Below are 26,079 nucleotides of genomic sequence, written 5' to 3' on the forward strand. Positions count from 1 at the left end.
GGCCTGGAGCTGGAACTTCATTTGCACCATTGCTTATCTGGCCCTAACCATTTTCTAGAAATCATTTACAATGTATTGCTTATGTTAACCTAAATGTTATATATGAAAATAATAATGATAGATAGATTTCAATGGTGAAAACATACTTGCCAACTACCCCTGATTGTCAGGGAGTCTCCCTGAAATAGTATCAATCTTCCTGTCTCCCAGAAAAGTCCAGCAATCTCCCTGATGATTGTGCCTTACCCCCATCATGTAGCTGTTATATACTTGGAAATATAAAGATATACACAATCAAATGGGATCATTAGTATCATTATCCTGTATTGGGTTTAAGACACAATGATCCCTATGGCTACAGGCATTTTCTGAAAAGTATCAGTGTGTTTTCATCAACAAGAAAATTGTACTAACTGCTTTGGGGCTCATTTACATATGGATGGAAGTAAATTTTATGACACTGCTCTCAGATGTTGCAGTACACGCCCACTTTATGGCTTTGTTCATAGGTGCTGCTTTCACAATCTGACTGAAATAATTTTTCAAAAGTAGGCAAGTATGGGTGAAATGCAGGTAGGGTGTGATAACTAACCTTAATAGGCGGATCATGTGACTTGCTACAGAACTGTCAGTTATCAACTGTATCTGATAATATGTCTACTGACCTTGTAGTGTAAGCATATTTTAACCTAAATGATAGATAGATAGATAAATAGATAGATAGAAATGGGCAAATGCATGCTGGAGGTGATTATTCACCTCAGTATACTGACCATGTGACTTGCTACATCAAAAACATCCTTTGTGATGTCACTCAGCTTTGGTAGAAAGGTCACCATTTTGAAGAGAACTGTCGGTTATCTGCTGTGTCTGCTGAGATGACATGTCACAATGTAAGGTATGCCTGTTTTAGCATAAATGTTTTATATAAAATAATGATAGATACTGTAGATAGTGATTTAGATAAGCCATGGTGAAATGCAGGTAGGATGTGATTTATAGGAGTATATTTACTAAAGTGAGGGTTTTTAGAAGTAGAGATGTTGCCCATAGCAACCTATCAGATTCTACATTTATCTAGCACCTTCTAGAAGATAATAAATAGAATCCGATTGGTTGCTTTGGGCAACATCTCCACTTCTCAAAACCCGCACTTTAGTAAATATACCTCATAACCTTATTAGGCTGATTATGAGAACTGTTAGTTATCAACTATGGTCCGGATTCAATTACCGGCGATATTATCGATGAAATCGGCGATATTAGAACACCTCCGATATTATCACACCTGCGATAATTTATCGACTATTTTTCATTGAGAAATGGGGAAAAATGTGCAAAATCCTTATATTTGGGTAAAAGTATGGTGATTTCTTTCAGAACCCTTTGAACAGCCCCATTAATGATACTTTAGCAAAAAAATTCTGTAAATTGCGTACTTTGACGAAAAACGACCGCTGAAATATCGATCAAATTTTTTTTTTTCATGACAATTGTGTTTAATGTATTGGGTCTGGCATTTTGGAGGGACATAAGGATGCATCAAGTGTTTTAAATATTACACGTGGCTGGCGTAGGCGATTTTTTTTTTGGCGGTTTTAAAAACTACTTACACCAGCCACGTGTGATGAATAAAACACTTGGCGCATCCTTACGGCCCTCCGAAATACCAGACCCAATACGTTAAATGCATTTCCATAGGGTATCCACAGGATACCTTGGGGTATAGGTGATGACGTCAGTCTTCAGGCACCACAGAGTTAAAGTTTTCAGCCTCCCAGGATGCATCTGGGTCCCTCTCTTATACCCCGCCTCCGGGCCAAGGCAACCCAGTTTTGTCGGTGCCTGGCCGGAGTCGGAGGCACTGTGCAGAGGGGGGCTATGAAGAGCCCCTGAAGTTTGTTTTAAAGGCAGCGCTGGCTGCACATCTGGCAGGACAGCATGGACAGTCAGTACTGATGTCCATGCTGTCTCCCCTACACCCCGCCGGTACCAGTACACCGGTACTGATCCGGGGATGCTGGTAGACATCTGGGGTCACGGCTAGCGGTGACCCCAGATGTTTTGGACCATGGCCATCTCCAAGGGGATAGCAGGTAAGCAGCGGGGTCCCGCAGTGGGTCCCCGCTGGTCACATGGTCCTGAGTACCCAGGCAGGGGGCTCCCTGAGGACTGGCTGCAGCGTGGAGCCAGGCGACCAACCTGCGCATCCACTACCCCCTGGGACAGTGGGCCGCTGCTGAGCGGCATGCGCTGCGGCGTCCCAGGGGTTAAATGCAGGCCAGGGGAGCGCGCTTTCCCTGTCTCTCAGCCGGCGCCTCCCCTGCTGCACACAGCCTCTCTGCTCTGCCCGATTGGCCATAGTGTGTCAGCGCTCCTCCCCCAGGCCGGCCTCCTTCATCCTCTGCTCCTCGGTGGCCATCTTTAAAGCATGGTGAATGCTGCTGGAAGCCTGTGAGCGGTGGCATTGCGGTCTGGGTCCACCAACATACCTCTCCTCCGTTTGTCAGAGGTCAGTGTATGCAGCGCTGAGTCCTACCAGCCTGAGGGTCTGAGTAGTTGAGAATCAGCGCTAATAGTGCAGGGATTGTTTCTTCTGCATTGTATGTGACTAATCTGCTAGCCCTGCTGTCTGTACTTTCACTTTCTACTGTCAGCCATATTACTGTCCCTGATCTTGCTCTGCTCAAAGCCCTTGCGGTGCGCGGTGTGCAGGGTGTTATTCACACTATACCAATAAGTATAGGTGTGAGTGTCACATACTTACCATCATGTCTGAGACAGATTTTCCTCTCCAGCTCATGTGTACTAAATGTAAGGTACTAATAGCGGAGGGGGAGGGTAACGCAGAGGGGTTATGTCCCTAGTGCCTGGCACTGTCACGGCCGATTATGGTCACGGTCCCGGTACAGGTACCTCCCTGGGCTTGTTTCGTTAAGGCGCTTACAACCCTTGTGGGCCAGCTAGCTCCTCCACCTGCGTTTACCCAGACGGGTTTGTCCCAGCGGTCAGTGGTGTCGTCACCCATGCGGGAGTTCCCGAGACAATTGATGGTACCCCACAGTCTCCCTGTCCCTTCCCAGGTTTCTCCGGAGCCTGCGTGGGTTAATACTCTAACTACATCGGTTCAGCAGTTGTCCGATGTTTTACAGGGGGAGTCTGTGTTGCGGCCTCATAATAGGCCGGTGGCGTCTTTATCTGCTGCTTATGGAGATGACGATGAGATGTCAGATGATGGGGAGATTCTGGATCTATCTGACCAAGAACCTCTCCGTACCAAAGAGGCGGACGTGAAGTCCAGGGTGTATATCCCTGGTCTTATTCGTGCAGTCCGCATGGCTTTAGTTGTTGAGGATATTGATCCTTCGGTGGCCAATTTCAAATATGCCTTTTTTAAGGATATTAAGGGTGAGGCTATGGTGTTCCCTCTTTCTGATCAATTAGCGGATCATTTAGAGGAGGCGTGGAAAAATCCAGGTAAACGGTTTCAGCCCCAGAGGCGCTTAGCCGTGGCTTATCCGTTTGCGGACATTTATTTTTCTAAGAGGGAATCCCCTCCACAAGTGGATTCACGTGTCACACGCCTAGTCAAAAGTGCCACGTTGCCTATGCCTTCGATGTCATCCTTGAAGGATGTCACTATCCGCAAGGTGGAGATCTGCCTCAAATTTGTTTATTCCCTTGCAGGGGGAGCATCCAGACCGGCTATGGCCGTGTGTTGGGTAGCCAGAGCTATGGAGCGCTGGGCGGATAATTTGGAGGTGTCTTTGGACTCTGTTCGGCTGAACAGACCAGGTTGGTGGGCAATCTCCGAGTCTCGGCCACTCACATTAATGAAGCGGCCTTAGACATTTGTATACTCACCGCTAGGATCTCCTCTGCAGCCGTGGCTGCTCGTCGCACCTTATGGTTGCGTACTTGGAAAGCGGATGTGGATTCCAAAAAGGGATTAGAAGGTCTGCCTTTCAATGGAGAGGTACTATTTGGTCCAGATCTGGACAAAATAATAGCTACGTTGGCAGCAGCAAAATCTGCATGTCTTCCGTTTGCTACGATTCCTTCTAGTGCTGGTGGGTCGTCCTTTCGGCCTCACAGGGCCCAAGGTAGGCCTAAAGCACAGTCCTTTCCATGGCAGGCTGGGACCAAGAAATTGTCCAAGCTCAAGAAACAGGTCTGGAGTACCAGACGTCCGGCTCCTAGGTCAGATGACAAACCTGCGGCCTGACGGTCTGGGCCTCCTTTTGGGGGATCCCAAAGGGGGGGCCGTCTGCTTCAGTTCGCCCAGTGCTGGTCGAGGACTACGACAGACACTTGGGTTCAGGAGGTGGTCTCTCACGGGTATGCCTTCTCCTTTCGGCACAGGCCTCCATCCCGGTTCTTTACCACAGGCCTTCCGCTAGACCGGAGCAAAGCCTCGGAACTGCGGAAGGTTTTGCACACTATGCTCCAGGCCGGAGTTATAGTGCATGTTCCAATTTCCCAGAGGGGCCTGGGTTTTCTGTTCCAATCTATTTTTGGTGCAGAGACCCAATGGGTCTTACCGTCCAATACTAAACCTAAAGGCCCTCAACAAGTCCTTGAGGGTGCCTCTGTTTCGGATGGAGACCCTGCGGTTCATTATTCTGGCACTGGAACCTGGGAACTACATGGTGTCATTGGACATCCAGGACGCTTACCTGCATGTCCCTATTCTTTTGCGCCATCAGCAGTTCCTCAGACTTGCAATCTGCAACGAACATTTCCAGTTCGGGGCGCTGCCTTTTGGCCTGGTGACTGCTCCACGGGTATTCACCAAGGTCATGGCGGTCATGGCGGCTCTTCTGCAGACGCAGGGAGTCCGACTGTTGCCTTATCTGGACGACCTCCTGTTGATAGCGGGGTCTCCAGAGCTTCTTTTTGGATCTGACGATTGCGGTACTGCAACGTCGCGACTGGTTGATAAACTGGCAGTGGTCCACTCTCACCCCGTCTCAGAGGATCCTGCACCTCGGGGCCTTATTGGACTCCAGGCAGCAGCGGATCTTTGTGACGGAGGAAAAGATCCTGTCCAGATTACGGCCACACCACCCTGAACATGCCGGATCTCATCTGATCTCGGAAGCTAAGCAGGGTCAGGCCTGGTTAGTACTTGGATGGGAGACCGCCTGGGAATACCAGGTGCTGTAAATGGATTGCCTCAGTGTCGCAAGTCCCAGACGATGGTGCTCACTACGGAGGTTCGCCTCTCTCTAACCTGGTGGTTGCAGACGACCCACCTCGACAAGGGTCATCTGTTCTGGGTGGCAAACTGGGTCCTGTTAACAACGGACGCCAGTCTCCGGGGCTGGGGAGCTGTCACGGGTCCATACTTGTTTCAGGGCAGGTGGACTCGGGCGGTAGCGGAACTTCCTTTACACATTTTGGAACTCCGAGCGGTGTTCAGAGCTCTCCAGCTGGCACAGCCGTTTCTCCAGGGTCACCCTGTGCAGGTCCAGTCGGACAACGCCACCACGGTGACCTATTTAAACCAACAAGGAGGAACCCGAACTCGGGCAGCACTCGCAGAAGTGTCCCGTATTCTGGTCTGGGCGGAGCGCAATCTCCCAGCAATATCAGCAGTGTTCATTCCGGGAGTCCTCAACTGGGAAGCGGATTTTCTCAGCAGGCAGGACGTGCATCCGGGAGAGTGGTCTTTACACCAGGACGTCTTTCAGCGTCTGGTGGAGAAATGGGGTCTTCCAGAGATAGACCTCATTGCGTCCCAGCACAACAACAAGTTGCCGGTGTACGGGTCTCAAACAAGAGACGAAAAGGCATCTCTGGTGGATGCTCTGTCCGTCCAGTGGACGTTCCAGTTTACCTACCTTTTCCCTCCGTTTTCCCTTCTTCCGCGGGTAATACGGAAATTCAAACGAGAAGGAGGTACGCTACTGTTGATAGCTCCCGAGTGGCCCAGACGGCACTGGTTTTCTGACCCCCAGAGTCTGTCAGTAGATGTTCCTCTGAGGTTACCATTACGACCGGATCCGCTGTCACGGGGTCCTTGTCTTCACCCGGACCTGACTCGGCTGTCGTTGCCGGCGTGGATGTTCAAACGGTCATGCTAAAGTCCAGAGGGTTTTTCTGGCTCTGTGGTGCAAACCATGCTAAGAGCTCGTAAACCTTCCTCGGCAAGAATCTACCATGTGTGGCATACTTTCTTCCGGTGGTGTAGACCTAGAGGGTATTCCCCTAGGGAGTTCCGCCTGTCTAGGGTGTTGGCTTTCCTACAGGCTGGACTGCATCATGGGCTTCGCCTGGCTTCTCTGAAAGTGCAGGTGTCTGCCCTGTCAGTCTGGTTTCATCATAGGATTGCTGCGCTCTCTGATGTGCGCACCTTTATGCAAGGTGTTCTTCGCATTCAGCCACCTTTTGTTCACCGGTGGCGCCTTAGGATTTGGCTGTGGTACTCAGAGTTCTCCAGGGACCGCCGTTTGAAACACTGGGCTCAGTGGACTTTAAATGGCTTACAGCTAAAACCATATTCCTTCTGGCCATTGCCTCGGCCAGAAGGGTTTCGGATTTAGGGGCTCTCTCTTGTAGACCCCCTTTTCTGATTTTTCAGAGGAATAGGGCGGTGCTTCGCACTCGTCCGGGTTACTTCCCAGTTTTCACATCAATGAAGAAATTGTTGTGCTGGCTTTCAATTCACCTGGACTTTCAGTGGGTGAAGCCACTTTGGATGTTGTGCGGGCCTTAAAGATTTATGTGGATCGCACTTCTTCGTTTAGGAAGTCAGACGCCTTGTTTGTCCTCCTATGGCTTCCGTAAAAAGGGTTGGCCTGCTTCAAAGCAGACTTTGGCAGGCTGGATTCGTATGGCAATTTCAGAAGCTTATCTTCATGAAGGCCTTTTAGTTCCCTCCTCTGTGAGGGCTCATTCTACTAGGTCTGTGGGTCCTTCGTGGGCAGCTAGACGTGGTGCCTCTGCAGTTCAGATCTGCAAGGCTGCTACGTGGGTCTTCTGTCCTTACCTTTGTGAGGTATTACGCTTTTGACACCTTTGCCTCTCAGGATGCTTCCTTCGGGCGGCGGATTCTCCTCTCAGCACAGGAGCGTCCCCACCCTTGAAGGATACTGCTTTGGGACATCCCCAAGGTATTCTGTGGATACCCTATGGACCCTGCAGTAGAAAATAAGAGATATGGTAAGAACTTACCCTTGTTATCTCTATTTCTACGAAGTCCATAGGGTTCCACAGGACTCCCGCCCTGTCGCACCTGTACTGCAGATGGGCTTTATTCTGGTCACCGGTTTTTCCATTTCCCTGTGGTGAGAATGTGATGCTTGTGAGTGTCCAGATCTTTCTTCTCTCTCTTTCTTCTCCTCCTCCGGCCTATGGCTTGTGACGTAACTGAGATGCCTTGGCCCGGGGGCGGGGTATAGGAGAGGGACCCAGATGCATCCTGGGAGGCTGAAAACTTTAACTCTGTGGTGCCTGAAGACTGACGTCATCACCTATACCCCAAGGTATCCTGTGGAACCCTATGGACTTCGTAGAAATAGAGATAACAAGGGTAAGTTCTTACCATATCTCTTATTCATTCACGAAAAAACAAACAATTTTGACCGAAATTTCAGCGCCAAAGTACGCAACTTACGAAAAATGTATTTGCGTAAGTATCATTAGGGGGGCTGTCCAAAGGGTCCTGAAAGAAATCCACACATTTTTACTCCAAAATAGGTGTTTTGCACATTTTTTTATCATCTGCCCTAGGCAGGAGAAAATTTTTCTCCACTTTTTAGGTGAAAATCGGCCGTTTTTTCGTCGTCGTTGGTGAAATTGGCGCGATCGTCCGATTTCGCCGATTGCGAAATTGTCCGATTTCACCTCTATTTGAATTCCCCCCTATAACTGTTAATATGCCTAATGACTGTACTGTAAGCTTATTTTAACATAAATTATAGATGGATATATTAGATAGATGGATGGATAGATTATAGATGGGTAGCAATGGCAAAATGCATGAAGAATGTGATTTTTCACCTCAGTATGCTGACCATGTGACTTGCTTACAACATAAACAGCCTTGTGCTGTCACTCAGCACTGTTAGAATGATCACCATGTTGTAGAGAACTGTCAGTAACCAACTGTATCTGCTGATATGACCTGTAACAATGTAAGGTATTCTTATTTTAACCTAAGTGGTCTATATGACAATGATAGTTGGATGGCAACGATAAAATGCACGTAGAATGTGATTTATAATCTTAATAGGCTGATCCTGTGAATTGCAATAGAACTTTCAGTTATCAATGTATCTGTTGGGGTTAAAGTGGGCCAGAACAGGGTGGAACTGTGTTCCGTCTCCTCCGGCCCATCTTACTCGGCCAGTCAGCACGGCGCCACAGGGAGGCTCCATTTGCTGGGTGCCTGCTAAGATTTTGTTACCAGCGGGCGCCCGGCTCCTTTCCAACAGTGGCAGCTGGAGGCTGGAATTCACTCCTGAGCCCCAGCTCACACAGTGGGCACTATGGGAGAGACGTAATGACTTCTCTCCCATAGTTCCGAGGAGCAGCCAGTTGGATGGCAGCGGACGTTGGAGCGGGTTTAAGGTAAGTATTTATTGTGTGTTTTTATTTTTTTTTCTGTAAGGGGCACTACTACTGGGGACATTACTACAGGGGGCACTACTAATGGGGGGCACTGCATAAGGGGGGATGTAGTCAGCATCCCAGTTGACGGTATGCTGACAGTCTAAGTACCAGTGCCAGAATCCCGACAGCTGACGGGATCCTGGCTCCATAATACCGACCGTTGGCATCCCAAAGGTAAGTATTAGGGGGGGAGGGTTAGGGTTAGGCACTAGGAGGAGGGATAAGCACTAAGGAGGGTAGGTTAGGTTTAGGGTGCAGGGAGGGAGGAGTTATGTTCAGGCACTAGGGGGGGAAGTTAGGGTTAGGCACCAGGAAGGGAGGGGGAGGGTTAGCATACCGGCCAACAAGTGTTGGTATGTTAACCCTGTCAGGATTCTGGCAACAGGATTCCGACTGCTGGCAACCCATACTCAACCCCATAAGGGGCACTGCATAAGGGGCACCACTACTGTGGGCTCTGCATAAGGGGCAGTACCACTGTGGGCACTGTATAAGGGGCACTACCATTACAGTGGGCATTGCATAAGGAGCGCTACTGCTTGTGGGCATTATGTGAAAAGGGAACTACTGCTGTGGGCATTGTATAAGGGGCACTACTACTGTGGGCATTGTGTATAAGGGGCTCTATTGTGGGCATTGTGTAAAAGGGGCACTACTGTGTGTCATAATATGAATAAGGGACACTACTATGTGGTGTAATGTGAATCCAGGGGCACTATGTGCCTTGTAATGTAGATTGTGCTGCTGTGTGGCGTAACCTGAACTGGGGATACTATTGTGTGACTACGCCCTTTTTTGAGGCCACACCCTTTTTTTTGCAATGATGGTTGGGGTTAGGATAGGGTGGGGGGAAGGTTAGTGTTAGGATGTTGAAACAGAGGGTTAGGGGGAGAAGGGGGGAGGGGGAGTATACTTAACTGACCCTTGTTGGGATCCTGAGCATCGGGATGCTGCTGTCGGTATATTGTCAGCAGACATCCCGACTGCCGAGATTTCATACCCATTCCGTTGCAATGTAAGGTATTATTTTAACCTAAATGTTCTATATGTAAATGATAGATATATAACAATGATAAAATGCAGGTAGGATGTGATTTATAATCTTAACATGCTGATCGTGTGACTTGTAATAGAACTGTCAGTTATCAATGTATCTGTTAAGTTACACGATCAGTAAATATATTAAGTTTATTGTAACCTAAATTATAGACAAATTATAAATAGCTTATAAGTAGATAGAAATGGCAAAAAAAGCATGCAGGAGGTGATTTTTCACCTCAATATATTGACCATGTGACTTGTTACATCATAAACAGCCTTTGTGATGTCACTCAGCTTTGGTATAAAGGTCACCATTTTTAGGGCTGGATTAAGGGCCTCATGGGCCTGGGGCTGAAAATGTTCAAGAGCCTATACTGTGAAGGGGAGGAGCTATAACCAGTCCTGTGTGGGTGTGACCACAGCCAAGTGTGTGTATACAGCCCCACTGACTCCATAAATACATAAAATAGAAAGAATGTATAATTTTGTGAGAAATCTAGAAAAACAATATTAATACTTATAATTTATGGATGACTATCTGACCATCTTGGCAGCTGGTCATCACCATGCTAATGATGTGCCTATTTTTATGTGGAGACCTTGAGCTGTAGATTATCCGCCCTATTGTTAATCTGGCCCTGCCTGAGACTAACGTGAGTGATCTGATGGCATGCAGGGAAGCCCGAAGGCCTTTGAAATCGCATGTGTGTGGTTCTATAGAAGTTGTCATATGTTTTGGTTGCAGATGGTCTGGATCCTAAACCTTTAAGCTGGCTCCTAGATTTTAGAAAAAAATGTGAAGCCCTGCATGTCTATCTATCTGTAAAGGTATGTATGTAAATATAGATATATGTGTATATATATAAAATAGAATATATATATATATATATATACTTATAGAATATTTTTAGGGGGCACAATTTTTTTAATTTACCCTAGTTACGCCTCTGATGCTTAAAGACATCCATTACAGGAGTGACATTTAAACTATTACTGCTCGTTCCAAAATGGAAATGGTATATCTCTGCTAAGGTGGCTCTGCAATGTGTGTTATATAATTTATATTATTGAAAGACAACATGAAATGCAATGTTTACCCTTTACTTCCTATGTCTGTTTGGTCAGAGTTTCCGATTTGTTCTACAGGAGAGAGAATTATTTGTCCTAATGTATCAGCCACAAACATGCAGAATCCCTAGTACAGTTGGGATTAAAAAGTTTACACAAGTTGTATGTCCTATAGAGGTCCTGGGTAAGATCAGCACATTTTGTCCATTGAAGAGTTGTGGCAGACTAATAAAAGTAGGTAGCTATATTTCTTTTTAAGTGGCCTAACATTTGAGTCTCAGTTGGTGGCAGTGAAACTTAATTTCACACTAAAAATCAATAAAGCGTCTGGGGGCATTTCTTTTAAATTTCCATACCAGCGCTTCTCGTTACTCATGTCAAGTACTGAGCTGTTCAAAATATAAGAGGAATGTTTATTTGCTATAACATTTGTCATAACTTTAGGTGGATACTATGTATTTGCTGCATACTTGTGGGGCCACATCCCCACTCCCACACCCTCTAATCACTGTGCGCCCCCCCTCCCCGTAATTTTTTCTGGATATGCCCCTGTACTAGTGGTAAAACCTTACTATGTTAAATCTATATACGCCAATATATACAATTTAATTGCTGTTAAAATAAAACCTTTTTAATATGTCTGTCTGTGTTTTCAGACCGCACTCTACTAATTGGACATTTATGTGAGATGTAGGATGATATATTTTTTTCACTATTAATTAAAGCATGGTTTATGATTGGGTCTAATTACATTGAAACTCATTACTTCTGTAGACTCATGTAAATCTTGATGATGCTACTTGCCGTGATGGCAGATGCACTGGAGAGAAAAAAATACTTCTTCGAATATTTGATTTTTTTTTTCTAGTTAAAATAATTTTTATTTTTTAACTTTTTAGGATCAGAAATAGAAAGTAGGTCAGCATCAAAAACAAAGCACTAAATTCACATACATTTAAACTCTGATTCAGACCCGCTCGCTAGATGCGGCCGCTCGCTAACAGCGTATGGAAATTTTGCTAAGTGACATCAAGGCAGCTGCTCGCTCGGCAAGGCATAAGTACGCCGACTATGTCTTGGCCATTGATCACTTTGTGTTTACAGAAGCCCACCAGCCTGTCTTTGGCCGCCCACTAGCGTACGTCATTTCCAGGAAGTATATACAACCATCGGTACATCGGGTTCCATCGGATCTGACCGCAACGCTTGCGGTTGACTGTACCCTACCAAAACACTCCGAGCACTTCAGTGTACTATTCAACCAAGTGACATGTACTATGACGCTGCCTGTTAATTATGCACATCCCAGAAACGGCGTTGAAACACTCTGGCATGCCTGCGTCCGCAACTCCACTCCCCCGTTACTACTGGCCTGCCCCTGTTACCACCCACAAACGGCCTCTCCTGTCACTCATTCCACTCGGCTCTCTTTTCAGGGCGAGTGAGAAAAATCTGATCGCTCATACTAGTTTGCGCACGCACACTGCGAACTACACGCATGCGCACATTAGCGAACATTGTCTGCAGCGAGCAGGTCTGAATCAGGCCCTCTGTTTGTGAAAGTACTGTGGATTTTCCTCCTGTGCTACCCTTAAGAAACACTCTAAAAAGCTAGTCTTATTTGGGGGGAGATGTATCAAGCCTTGGAGATAAAGTGCTAAAGTTGTGCAAAGCAACCACTTAGCTTACCGTCATTTATCTAGCACAGTATTTGAAATGCCAATTAGAAACTGGTTGCTTTGGGCAACGTTTCCACTTAGTCTCTTCAAGGCTTGATACATCTACCCCATATTGTGGCAGCTGATAAATGAATTCTAATCAGGAATTGGTAGAACCCTCTTTCCTCGCAGGAACTCAAATACTACATTGGCAAGCATCTGTCATGAAGAAAATGTCATGACAAAGCAAGGCTTTAATACTGTTAATTAAACAGCATCCGCAAGCAGACTCCTTGGTGCCTGTCCTATAAAAGGGTACAGATGCATATAACTATATGGTGTACGGGAGGTACTTTTTATCTGTTTATTCGCTGAAACCAGAATGTGCAGTAAAAAGAGCCTAAGATTTGATGTCTGTTTTTATATAAAAAACAGCAAATCCCATATAATCTGAAGTCTGATCTCTCCCCACCACTTACTCGGATATACACCAGTGACTCCTTTACACAACTGCAACAGTAATTTCCCCCTTCATGACATAAACAGCAATATTTCTTTCTTATGCTGGGTGTACACTATCCAATATAAATCGTAAGTACAGGCGATGAACTGGGAAGCAATCGGGAAGCCGACTGCCTAGATACCGGCAGCCGGCTTCCCGACTGTCATATCTCGGCAAGGGTGAAATGCCGGGGGTCTAGATGTAGACGCCCGCATTTCCCCGACGCCGGGAGACCGGCGCCCGGCATCCCGATCGTAGCGATGCCGGGCGCCGCGAGCGGACAGCCGCGTGGGGGAGGGTTAGGTTTAGGGCTCCCGTGGGGTGACTTAGGGTTAGGCACTCCCCCGGGAGGGTTAGGGTTAGGCTAGGGGGAGGGAGGGTTAGGGTTAGGCACCCCCCCGGGGGACTTAGGTTTAGGCAGCGGGGAAGGAGGTGGTTAGGGTTAGGCACTTAGAGGGGGGATTAGGGTTAGGCACTTGGGGGGGAAGTTAGGGTTAGGCACCCCTAAGGAGGGTGAGGGTTAGGGGGGTTAGGTTAGTACATACTTACCTATCCACGATCGGGATTTCCAGCGTTGTCGGGCTTCCGCTGCTTCTAACTCTGCTCTTGTCGGGCTGCCGCTGACGGGAATCGAACCGCCAGCCATGCGGCCGGCGGTATTTCATACCCATTCCGACGAACCATATATAGTTCAGTGCATCTGCAGGTGTCTACACACAATATATATCTGTGAATGACGTTGTTCAAAGATATATTGCGTCGGCTGTGCAGTGCAGCAGATGCACATCTGCTTATGTGTACAGGCGACCTACTAACAGCCCGTTATGCTGGCCACAGGAAGCACCAACAATGACATTACATTTTTAGAGATGTGGAGAGTCTGGTAGGGAGAGGGAGAAAGTTCCAGAGGTGAGGAGCAGCATAGACAAAATCTTGGAGGTGGGATTAGGAAGAAGTAATCAATTGGCAGGAGAGGCGACGTGCATTTGTTGAGCGAAGTGGGCGGGCAGGAGTGTGAAGAGAGATGAGGTTTGAGATGTAAATCATGCAGCCTATAACACTTCTCCTCCCAAGTTCACCTCATTTGCAGCACTTAGCAGGAGCAACTTTCTCCAGAATCTTATTCCAGGGTGATGTGTGGTGAGGGAGGCAGTAATGTGGCTCATATGTGATGGGAGCGTTCTGGGACAGTGGTGCAGCCCTTTGCATCGTCTTGCTAGGTGCTCGGCGGGCCACGTGCTGGTTGTGAAAAGGGGTGACAACTGGTTGGTTCAGATAGCCTGACAGTGCCCATTCTTATTTTTCCCACCTCTGGTCTATTATAGCTTAAAATCCTTGACTTTATCTCTGATAACCATGGCACTGGATCATCATGGATTGTTATAAGTTTGCTGACTCCTGTGACCATATTTTGATACAGACTAAACTCTACAGTTCACTTTCTCCTATTTAGTGTGTAAGATAACTGCCTGATCTTGTTCTCTGGGTAACATATTGACAGGGATGGTTCTAAATTAGCAGGTGTTAGAACTTTGGAGTGGTATTTACTTTTTGCACAGTGTACCTCAGGTTTGTTTGCGTTTTTTACACACTGAGGCACATTATTAGTTTGCAGCACCTTTCCCACAAACGGAGAGTAGGGGGATATATTTACTAAAGTGCAGGTGTTTAGAAGTGGACATGTTGCCCATAGCAACCAATCAGATTCTAGCTATTATCTTCTAGAACAAGGATGGGGAACCTCAGGCCCGGGGGCCGTATAAGCAGGGCTTAAAGTGGTCCTGGAGAGGTGGTGGAACTCATCTCCCCCATCATCTACTCCTCCCCCCGCCATGCCAGTCTGACAGGCCAAACAAGTGTGAAAACTGTTCTTTACGCACACACTATTGTGTATATCATACTTGCCGACTATCTGGCTGCTCCTTCCGGGAGGGAGCAGCCAGATCGGCAGAACAGGGGGCGTGGCTGGTAAAAGGGGGCGTGGCCGGGCGAGCTGAAGGCAGTTTCCGGGTGTGACAGGGGCGGGGCCACGCGATCGCGTCATTTTGGCCCCGCCCCCGCTACACAATGCCGAAATACAGGCATTTTGAAGCAGGGGGCGGGGCCAAAATGACGCGAATCGCGTCAACGGCCCCCCGCTGAAGGGGTTTTATCAGGTACTGGCAGGGGGGAGACAGGGGATCGGCGGCATGCGGGAGGCTTGCCTGCCTTTCCGGGGGGGCGGGAGCTGCACCCGTTTATCGGGAGGCTCCCGCCCGAATCGGGAGGGTAGGCAGTCCTGGTGTATATGAAACGGTAAAGAAGCTTTGGGGGCTATGACAGTGTGAAATACATTTTAGATGCTTTTTTTTTTAGCACTCCTGCCATAAGCTGAGACTACAATGTTAGATCACTTAAAAAGAAAAAAAAGTTCTATATCATCAGTGTTATTTTTCTAACGTGCCTCTGATTTTTTTTTATGGGGTCCCCACAAAGTAGTCTGTCACTTGGATGCCTAATGTTTTTTGCAACCCCTATGTATTGCCTTTTCTTGATTCTTTACCAATATGCTGGTTTCTCTGAAATGAGGGACCTCTCAAGAAATTGAGACTCCCTAGGCAGACAGAGAGTGGCTCTCTGTCTGTGGGACTTTTGTGCAGGGACTTGTTGGAGGTGGAACTAGTTCCACCTATGATGAGGGGTGTTTTTCCTTCTTTCTTGTTGTACACAGAGGCCATTGCCAGCTTGTTTAATCCCAATATATCTGAAGCAAATATTCTATTTTTCATATAGCTAACATCAGGTTATACGTAACATAAATATATAAACTTGCAACGTGTTTAACCAGAATTATATACCTTTTAAATCATTTGGATAATTTCCTTTCATAAAGATAACGATGCACACAAAATGTTATAAGTAAAATGTTTTTATATTCATCAAATCAATCTTCATAAAACAGTGTTTAAACTTAACAATACTAGACAAAAGAGAGAGAGAGAGAGAGAGAAAATGGCTGCTGTGTGAGATTATGTGTGGGGGGGTTGTTGGGGCACATGTCCTATTGTTCAAACCGCATGGTCTCTGAACACAAACTCCATTTTGAATGTCACAAAACTCACATAATGTTGTAACTTCTGTAAATCATATATCCATTAATGATCATAATAATTATAATAACTATATCTGAGAGTTATAACTATGATCACAAGACTAGTAATTCACAACTTCCATTGAATCAAGCACATGATTCAATGGGGAAACGTGGAGCACATGGAATTTCCTTTGTTCACACCACATGGAGGTAGCCATCTTTAACAAACTGCAGACTACCTTTCCCACGGTAATTATTACTTATACCAAATCTATTTGAACTATAAAATCCCCAAACTATGATAGTACATAACTTCACAATACTATCACAATATGGCTAGCAATCCGCAACTCCCATGGGACCACAACCAGTAGCTGAATTCAACCTGAAATATTCACATTCCATACTACTATATTTCAACCAGATTCCATTGTATAATGTTTCAGAAAGTATAAACTACTAAACAGTGTACATTACTTATAAACTTATTACAATGTAATTGACCACTACCGAATTACGGGTTCCTTCATCACCAGCTGATATCAAACAATTATATATCTACAGATTGCAATATTTTACCCAATTTCCATCTTAATCTTAACTACACAGTGTTACAGTCAGACCACGAGAATACAACACACACTAAACCTATCTCTCTGACTATGCTATTGTTAAAGCACATGGTGGATCGTATGAACGAACTACAGTCTCCATTAAAAACATGTGAATAGACAAAGACTACACCAAATCATCCACTGTGTGCATTGCTACATATTCTACATTACAGAGTCACCCATATAGCTTGCTGTTAGTAATTCACTTCACTATTGAATGTTAACCCAGCCTTTTCCGAAACTACAAAAATCAAACGTGTTACACATATAGTCTACTACAGATTGATTACTACATAAATCACTACAAACTATCTATATAAGCTATAAACAGATTAAATCAAACTAGTTATAGATATTATATAGGCTAACCACTGTACAGTTTACTTCGCTATATTCTGGGTGTATTTAGTTCCATCTTGGCAGTCTTCTGGGTAGAAGTCTGCTGTCCTGTGTCTCCTTGCAAGAATGTGTGTTTCTCCAAGTATGTGTGCCTGCATCTGTGTGAGACCCTTTGTCTGATCTATGTGAGAATCCAACCGTATTCCTATTACCTGATAGGTGTGTTCAAAAACGGAATATCCTATTAGTCAACTGGAACTATTGTTCACTTTAAACTTGGGCTATTGTTCTAAGCTTTCCTGTGTGAGGCTAGCTATCTGTGAACTGTGGGTATTTGTAAACAACTGCTAATTAGCTTATATTGTGAGCTGGTTTCTGTGTTACCTCTAAGATCTGGGAAAATCACATTTCATTTATATATGGTTCTGGGATTACGTGATGAGTATTCATTTATATTGATTTTAATAATCATTCTACATTATAGTGATATTTTAATATACACACTGTAACAACATACCATTAGAGGAGACGGAACTCAGTTCCACCCCGTTCCCGGCCACCTTAACCCCTGTGTATAAGGCCCCCTCGGTGCTTTTTTCTGCTAGCCTCATCTGGCTAGCAGGGTGCCTAGAATGGCATCCTGCAGCCAGAATCTATGCAGAAGTGCCCCCTGGGGCATCGTTAGGATGCTTCAGATGGTCACACCGCTGCCCTTACAGCTCCCCGGAGCATCCTCCGGTCGCTCCAGGCATTGCTGTAATCATTGGCGATTGTGGCCCCACCCTCTTGTGACATCACATGGAGGGGGTGTGGCCTGCATCGGGTCTGCAAATAATGTTATATATATCAAAATGGCCCTCGGCAGAAAAAAGGTTCCCCACCCCTGTTCTGGAAGGTGCTAGATAAATGTTAAGTAGAATCTGATTGGTTGCTATTGGCAACATCTCCACTTCTAAAAACCCGCACTTTAGTAAATATACCCCTAGGTGTGCAATTTAAAGTGCTCTGGGCGGACTATCTAAGCAAATTACTTTAGAAACCAAAATAAGTTTTGTGGTTCATGTTATTGTATAAATGCTGTCTACTGTCTGTGATCTGTCATCCTTTGTTGTTGTTGTTGTTGTTGTTGCAACAATCAGGTTTCATAGTGATCAATGATTCCTAATCCACTCCCACACTAATCTGCTCACTATTCAGATACAGTAGTTCTAGAGTGACTTTTGTATGTAGTTTAATATCTACAGACAAACTGTCAGTCACATATTTACATTAGTGATTGCTTCATGTACCCATAATGAACATAAACCAAGAAGTGTAATCTAAAGAAAATAGATATCAAATAAACAAAATATTATATCATAATCTCTAAATCTCCAGGGCTGCTTAAGAAAGGTGTGGATGTTAGGAAGCGAGGTAATTATATAGGGGTGGTGTCATTAACCCAAATAATACAACAGTGATGGTTTTATATGTCTGCAAGTCACAACTTAACCCGAGGTTTCACGCTCTAAGAAAAACAATAAAACTAAAGCACAGTTTACTTTCTCACGTTACTGGTTATATCTGGTTATAAACAATAACAACAAAAAGTTTTAGTTGCTTGTGTGCCGCTGTTGGCAAACATAGGCCCCCATTTATCAACGATGCATAACCCCTTTAGTGCTCGCTTAAGGGATTATGCCAGGTTTCTGGATTTAACAAACAGCGGCAATATAAGATTATCGTTGTTTGTCAAGCATAGCTCTCGACATCTTTTAGATGTCGAGAGCGATGCGGGTCCCATTGCCTGCAATGGAGACCCAGCAGTGCCTTTTTCTGGCTTCAGCAAAGCCTACCAGGCATTGCCGGGTCACCGTATCATGCATATGCGCAGACGGACCGTCATGCATGCGTATAACACTGGAACCTCATCGCTGGCAGCGTTAGGCTGCCAGCAGAGGACGAGGACCTTGCTGGAATTCGCGGGACCTCGACGGATACTAAACCAAAAATGTTACTGGTGTTGGGCCCGAATGTCTTAAGGGGCCCATACATCCGTAATCTCAAAAAAATAAATAAAATTTACAGATTCTGTGATCTTTTTTCCTTGATTTAAAGATTCCTCAATTCACCAATCAGCTTCCATACATTGCAGATATTTTTCAGTGATTTCCAGATCATTTTCAGCAAATCACAGATCTGCCAATTCTGAAATGCTCATCATTTTACTAGTAACGGTCACAAATCGCTGATAGTCTCCTTACACTACCCTATAGCCCTAATTGACCACTGAAATTAAACATGTTGGACGACCTGACTTAGCGATTGCCAGTGGAAGTTTGGAACTCTTCAGGTATGGAATCAGCGTTGGCGACTTTTATGCACCATGCGCATTAGCAGTCGTTGACTCCCCTCTGTGATTTGACTTGGTCTTCCGTTTCATGACTTGCTGAGTTGCTGCTGTTCCTAAATGCTTCCATTTCTAATAATTTCACTTACAGTTGACCATGGAATATCCAGCAGGGATGAAAATTTCCAAGCAAGTGATATGTAATTACCTGGCATACATGTGACATAAATTCTTCTTTAGAGATGCGAACATGCCCTTACTGTACTTGGCCTATCCTGCTTATCTGGGTGCAAGTGTTAATCATGCAAATCTGCATGAGCACATACTGTATGTCTACACCCCCTGTTTTAGGCATGCCCAGATATGCTATGCCAAATAGCATAGTACTCGCACTGCATCAGACCAGATCTGATTTATCATAGTTTGGTTAGTGGGTGCAGTTTTGAATATCACAACAATGTGGAGAGCAGTTTATCTGTTATTTATAAATTCAAGGCTCCTTTCTTTTAATACTATTATTATTGTTTGTATATATGGAGCCACCAAGTGACACTATCGCAGCACATGGAAAACATTTTATTGAATCACAGCCAATTCACTATAAAAAGTACAAATACACTGTACAAAGGGTATACATTCAGGAAGCCGGCAGTCGCAATGCCGACAGCCGGCTTCCCAACTACTTAATCCCGGCGAGGGTTAAATGACAGGCGTCTAAATGTAGACGCCTGTCATTTTACCAACGCCGGGAGACCGGCACCTGGCATCCCGATCGAAGCGATGCCGGGCGCGGACAGCCGCGGGGGGGGGAGGGTTAGGTTAGGGGCTCCCGGGGGGGACTTAGGGTTAGGCACCCCCCCCTAGGAAGGGTTAGGATTAGGCACCCCCGGGGGGAGGTTAGGGTTAGACACCCCCCGTTTAGGCAGTGGGGAAGGGGGGGTTAGGGTTAGGCACCCTAAAGGGGGGGTTAGGGGGTAGAATTAGTTAGTTTATACTTACCTTTAGGACGATCAGGATTTCCTCCTCTGTCGGGCTGAAGTTGCCGGGATTTGAACCGCCAACAATGCGGACGGCAGTGAATCATACCGAATGCGTACAAAGGTATAAATGAAACTGCAAAATAATAAGACAACAAAGTGAGTGGCATTAAAATAGTATCACTCAATGACCCAGTGCCCTGGAGGACATAGACTGTGAGTGGAAGACTGGACACAGAGATAGTTCATGGAGAGTACAAGATAGTTGAGTATCCTGCTCATGATAGCTTACAAAGGTACAATGAATATGGGAGCAGTCTAGAGTAATGAACCACAGTCATTGCAGCTGTAAGAGATTGTCAGTCTCCAACAGTGAATATATAGAAAATAGCGCTGAGATAGTGGTTAATTTGAATATAGATTTATAAAATCTCAATCACCGGGGATATGAAGAAAACCAAATAATTTAATATCATGCATAGACTAAAAACAACACAATTAGCTGTAAATGGCAATTACAAAAAAAAAAGTGTTTGGAGAGAGAAATTATTTGAGTGGTCAAGCATTACCCCTGTGCAGTGGACTTAATGGACAAGAAAGAGGACAGTGGGCCTGATTCAGACCCGGTCGCTATGATCGTACGCTCGCTCAATGCGTATGCAAATATTTGAAAGTGACGCGGCGGGGAGCGATCGCTCGCCAAGGCATAAGCACGACCATCTTACCTGTACGGGCGTTCACTTTGTGTATGCTGACTCCCCTTAGCGAATGCAGAGACGCCCACTGCCCCACGTCATCTCCTGGAAGTTTGTGAAAACATTGGTACATCGACCACTATCAGATGTGAACGCAGTGCTTGTAGTAGCTTTTTTCTTCCGCAAGCATTGCAAAGAAAACAGAGTAAAAAAATGGATGGTGATGTGTACTATGACACTACCTGTAATTATGCACGCCTCTAAAACGGCATTGAAACACTCAGGCACGCCTGCATTCGCACCTCCACTCCCCCGCTTTTACTGGACTGCCCCTGTTACCACCCACAAACGGCCACTCCTGTCACTCACTCTGCTGGGCTGGCTTTGCTGTGCGAGCGAGGGATCTGCGAACGCACTGTGTAGCTTGTGCACGTGCACTGCGGTGCATGCGCAGATTAGCAACCATCGGCAATAGCGAGTGCACTGCAGATAGCGTCCGGGTCTGAATCAGGCCCAGTGTTCGCAAAAGTAATGCTGGATACACGATATCGCTGAACGATCTCCCTTGAAATTCCTGGTGTGCTGGATGAACGATATTGTTCATCCACACACCAAAGATATCACCAACGTTGAACGACCAACGATCGCAAACCCCTATGGAAAATGCACAATATCGTCCAGATTGGCCTGCATGCCTGCCCGTTGGACGATATAGTTATCATCTAGCGGGATCGATCATCGTTGATCGTTCATTGCACACACACGTAACGATATATTGTTGAACGATATCGTTAACGTTCATATCGTAACGATTTATCGTTCCGTGTGTATGCACCTTTAGAGAACGGTGGGAAAGAAAAATTGTTCTGAATGGGGGAAGACTATAAACTCAGTCTTAGATATGTTTCGTTAAATTTACCAAGCAGCGCTTTTCAAATCTGCTGTGGTTCCAGCTGCTGTATTTAAAGGGCCTGTAATATTGAATGCATAGCACACCTGTATTAGTATTTCTACATCAGGGTCCATAGGGTATCCACAGGATACCTTGGGGTATAGGTGATGACGTCAGGCATCGGGCACCATAGAGTTAAGCTTTCAGCTCCCCAGGATGCACAAGGGTCCCTCTCCTATACCCTGCCCCCAAGCCAAGGCATCTCAGTTCGTTGGTGCCCGGGTTGGAGTCGGAGCACATGTTTAGAGGGGGGCTAAGATTAGCCCCTGAAGTTTTCTACAATCGGCAGCTGTGGCTGCACATCTGGGAGTACAGCATGGACAGTCAGTACTGACGTCCATGCGGTCTCCCCTTCACCCCGCCGGTACCAGAACACCGGTACTGATCCGGGGATGCTGGTAAGTATCTGGGGTCACGGCTAGCGGTGAACCCAGATGCTTCGGACCGTGGCCAGATCCAAGGGGGACAGGTAAGCGGCGGGGTCCCGCGGTGGGTCCCCGCTGAACACACAGTCCACAGTCCCCAGGCAGGGGCTGCCTGGGGACTGGCTGAAGCGTGGAGCCAGGCAAATAACCTGCGCTTCCACTATAACCCAGGGACAGCGAGCCGCGGCTGAGCGGCAAATGCTACGGTGTCCTGGGGGTTAATTGCATGCCAGGGGAGTGCGCCTTCCTTGTTTACAGCCGGCGCCTCCCCCAGGCCGGCCTCCTTTCTGCTCCTCGGTGGGCATCTTCTTGGAAGTGTGGTGAACGCTGCTGGAAGCTGAGTGTCTGCGGCATCGTGGTCTGGGTCCCCCCGCATACCTGTCCTCCGATAAGGTCAGTGTATGCAGCGCTGTGTCCTACCAGACTTTCTGTCTGTGTATTTGAAATCAGCGCTGATAGTGCAGGGAATTGATTCTTCTGCATTGTATGTGACTTACTGCTAGCGCTGCTGCCTGTACTTTCACTTTCTTCTGTCAGCCATTTTACTGTCCCTGCTCTTACTCTGCTAAAGCCCTTGTGCGGTATTGCAGGGTGTTTTCCCACTATACTAATAAGTATCAGTGAGAGGGTCACATACTTTACCATCATGTCTGAGAGTGACTTTCCTCGCCTACATGCAGTATACCAATAGCGGAGGGAGATGGTAACGTGGAGGGGTTATGTCGGCAGTGTTACTTATTGGTGTGTACAATTACTGTTACTGCTCCGGTGCAGGAACCTCCCTGGGCTTGTTTCGCTAAGACGCTTACAACCCTGGTGGGCCAGCTAACTCCGCCTCCTGCGTTCACTCAAATGGGATTATCCCAGCAGTCAGTGGTGTCGTCACCCATGCAAGGGTTCCTGAGACAGCTGATGGTACCCCACAGTCTCCCTATTTCCCCTTCCCAGGTTACACAAAAGCCTGCGTGGGTTTATTCATTGACAAATACGGTACAGCATCTGTCGGATGTTTTACAGGGAGAGTCTTTGTTGCGGCCTTTGCGTCTGCTCATTATTATGATGATGACGTGACGACCGATGATGGGGAGATTCTTGACCTATCTGAGCAAGATCCTCTCCGTACTAAAGAGTCGGACGCTAAGTCTAAGGTATATATTCCTGGCCTTATTCGGGCAGTCCGTACGGCTTTAGTCATTGGGGATGACGATCCTCTGGTGGAAAAATCCAAAATATGCCTTTTCAAGGATATTAAGGGTGATGCCACAGTGTTTCCTCTTTCTGGTCAACTGGTGGATCATTTAGAGGAGTCGTGGAAAAATCCTGGTAAACGGTATCAGCCTCAGAGGCGATTGGCGGTGGCTTATCCGTTTGCAGATTATTTTTCTGAGTGGGAATCCCCTCCGCAGGTGGATTCTCATGTGACACGTCCTGTCAGAAGTGCTACTTTGCCCATACCCTCCATGTCCTCCCTGAAGGATGCTACGGACTGCAAGGTTGATATATGCCTTAAATCCGTTTATTCCCTTGCTGGAGGGGCGTCCAGACCGGCTATGGCTGTGTGTTGGGTAGCAAGAGCAATGGAGCGCTGGGCTGATAGCCTGGAGGCGTCCTTAGACTGTTCGGCGGAACAGGCTGAGTTAGTGGGCAATCTCAGGGACTCAGCCACTTACATTAATGAGGTGGCCCTGGATATCAGTCTCCTCACCTCCAGGATTTCCTCTGCAGCTGTTGCCGCTCGTCGCATCTTATGGTTGCATTCCTGGAAAGCGGACGCAGATTCCAAAAAGGGCTTAGAATGTTTGCCTTTTAATAGGGAAGTCCTCTTTGGTCCTGATCTGGACAAGTTAGTAGCTGGGCTGGCAGCAGCCAAGTGTGCATGTCTCCCGTCTGCAACGGTCCCTTCAGGTTCTGGTACGTCGTCCTTTCGGCCTTACAGGGCCCAGGGTAGGCCCAAAGCACAGTCTTTTCCTCAACAGGCTGGCCCCAAGAAATCTGCCAAGCCCAGGAAACAGGCCTGGAGTGCCAGACGTCCAGCTCCCAAGTCGGATGACAAGCTTGCGGCCTGACGGTCCGGGCCTCCCTTCTGGCGGATCCCAGGTGGGAGGCCACCTGCTTCAGTTTGCCCAGTGTTGGTTGACAACAACGCGGGACACTTGCATTCACGAGGTGGTTTCTCAGGGGTATGCCCTCTCCTTCCGGATCAGGCCTCCCTCCTGGTTTTTCACCACCGACCTTCCATTAGACCAGCACAAGGTATTGGCGCTGCGGAAGGTATTGCACACTATGCTCCAGGCTGGAGTTATAGTACCTGTTCCGTTATCCCAGAGGGGCCAGGGTTTCTATTCCAATCTCTTTTTGGTGCAGAAACCCAATGGGTCTTATCGTCCAATTCTCAAACTCAAGGCCCTCAACAAGTCTTTGAGGGTGCCTCTGTTTCGGATGGAGACCCTGCGGTCCATTATTCTGGCACTAGAACCTGAGGATTACAATGTGTCGTTGGACATTCAGGACGCTTACCTGCATGTCCCTATTCGTTTTGCGTCATCAGCAATTCCTCAGGTTTGCAATCCGCAACAACCATTTTCAGTTCCGGGCGCTGCCTTTTGGCCTGGCGACAGCACCACGTGTTTTCACCAAGGTCATGGCGGCTCACCTGCGAACGCAGGGAGTCTGATTGTTGCCATATCTGGACGACCTACTGTTGTTGGCCGAGTCCCCAGAGATCCTCCTACGCCATCTGGAACTGACAATTTCGGTCCTGCAGAATCACGGCTGGTTGATAAACTGGACAAAGTCCACTCTGATCCCATCACAGAGAATTCTTCACCTCGGGGCCTTGTTGGACTCTCAGCAGCAGCGGGTCTTTGTGACGGAGGAAAAGATCTCGGCCTTACAGTAGAGGGTGCGCAGTTGTCTACGGGGTCGCCGAGTGTCTGTGCACTTAGCAATGAGGCTACTGGGCTCCATGGTGGCAGTATTCGACATGGTGGAATATGCCCAGTTTCACTCCTGACCTCTGCAACAATTGATTCTGTCCAAATGGAATGGGTTGCCTCAGAGCATAAGGTCTCTGATAATGGTACTCACTCCGGAGGTTCGCCTGTCTCTAGCCGGGTGGTTGCAGACGACCCATCTCAACAAGGGTCGCCCATTTTGGGTGGCGATCTGGGTCCTTTTGACAACGGACGCCAGTCTCCGGGGCTGGGGTGCTGTCATGGGTCCACACTTGTTTCAGGGCAGGTGGACTCAGCAGGAAGCAGGGCTTCCAATAAACATCTTTGAACTCAGCGCAGTGTTCAATGCTCTCCAGCAGGCACATCAGGTTCTCCAAGGACAAACCGGTGCAGGTCCAGTCAGACAACGCCACCGACGTGGCCTACATAAATCGCCAAGGAGGAGCCAGGGGTCGGGCAGCACTAGCAGAAGTGTCCCGCATCCTTTTTTGGGCGGAGCGCAATCTCCCGGCCATATCAGCGGTATTCATCCCGGGAGTTCTCAACTGGGAAGCTGATTTTCTCAGCCGGCAGGACATGCATCCAGGAGAATGGTCTCTGCACCAGGAAGACTTTCAACTTCTGGTGGACAGGTGGGGTCTTCCGGAGATAGACCTCATGGCTTCCTGTCACAGCAAGTTGCCAGTGTACGGGTCTCGAGACGAAGAGGCGTCTCTAGTAGATGCACTGTCCGTCCAGTGGACATTCCAGTTTCCCTACCTCTTCCCTCCGTTTTCCCTTCTTCCAAGGGTAATCCGCAAGTTCAAGCAGGAAGGAGGCACGCTCCTGTTGATAGC

At 47.0% G+C, this 26,079-nt stretch overlaps 1 protein-coding gene and 1 pseudogene across 2 annotated transcripts in view; both read left to right on the plus strand.

Annotated features, from left to right (window-relative positions):
• The window catches only part of CAMK1D (calcium/calmodulin dependent protein kinase ID), a 456,946-nt gene that overhangs the window by 228,905 nt on the left and 201,962 nt on the right, over window positions 1-26,079 (plus strand). The window lies entirely within an intron of this gene.
• On the plus strand, window positions 5,051-5,169 carry LOC148529202 (5S ribosomal RNA; annotated as a pseudogene).

Source organism: Taudactylus pleione, unplaced genomic scaffold (assembly GCF_031769625.1).
Source record: "Taudactylus pleione unplaced genomic scaffold, aTauple2 ptg000086l, whole genome shotgun sequence".
Classification (NCBI taxonomy): Eukaryota; Metazoa; Chordata; class Amphibia; order Anura; family Myobatrachidae; genus Taudactylus; species Taudactylus pleione.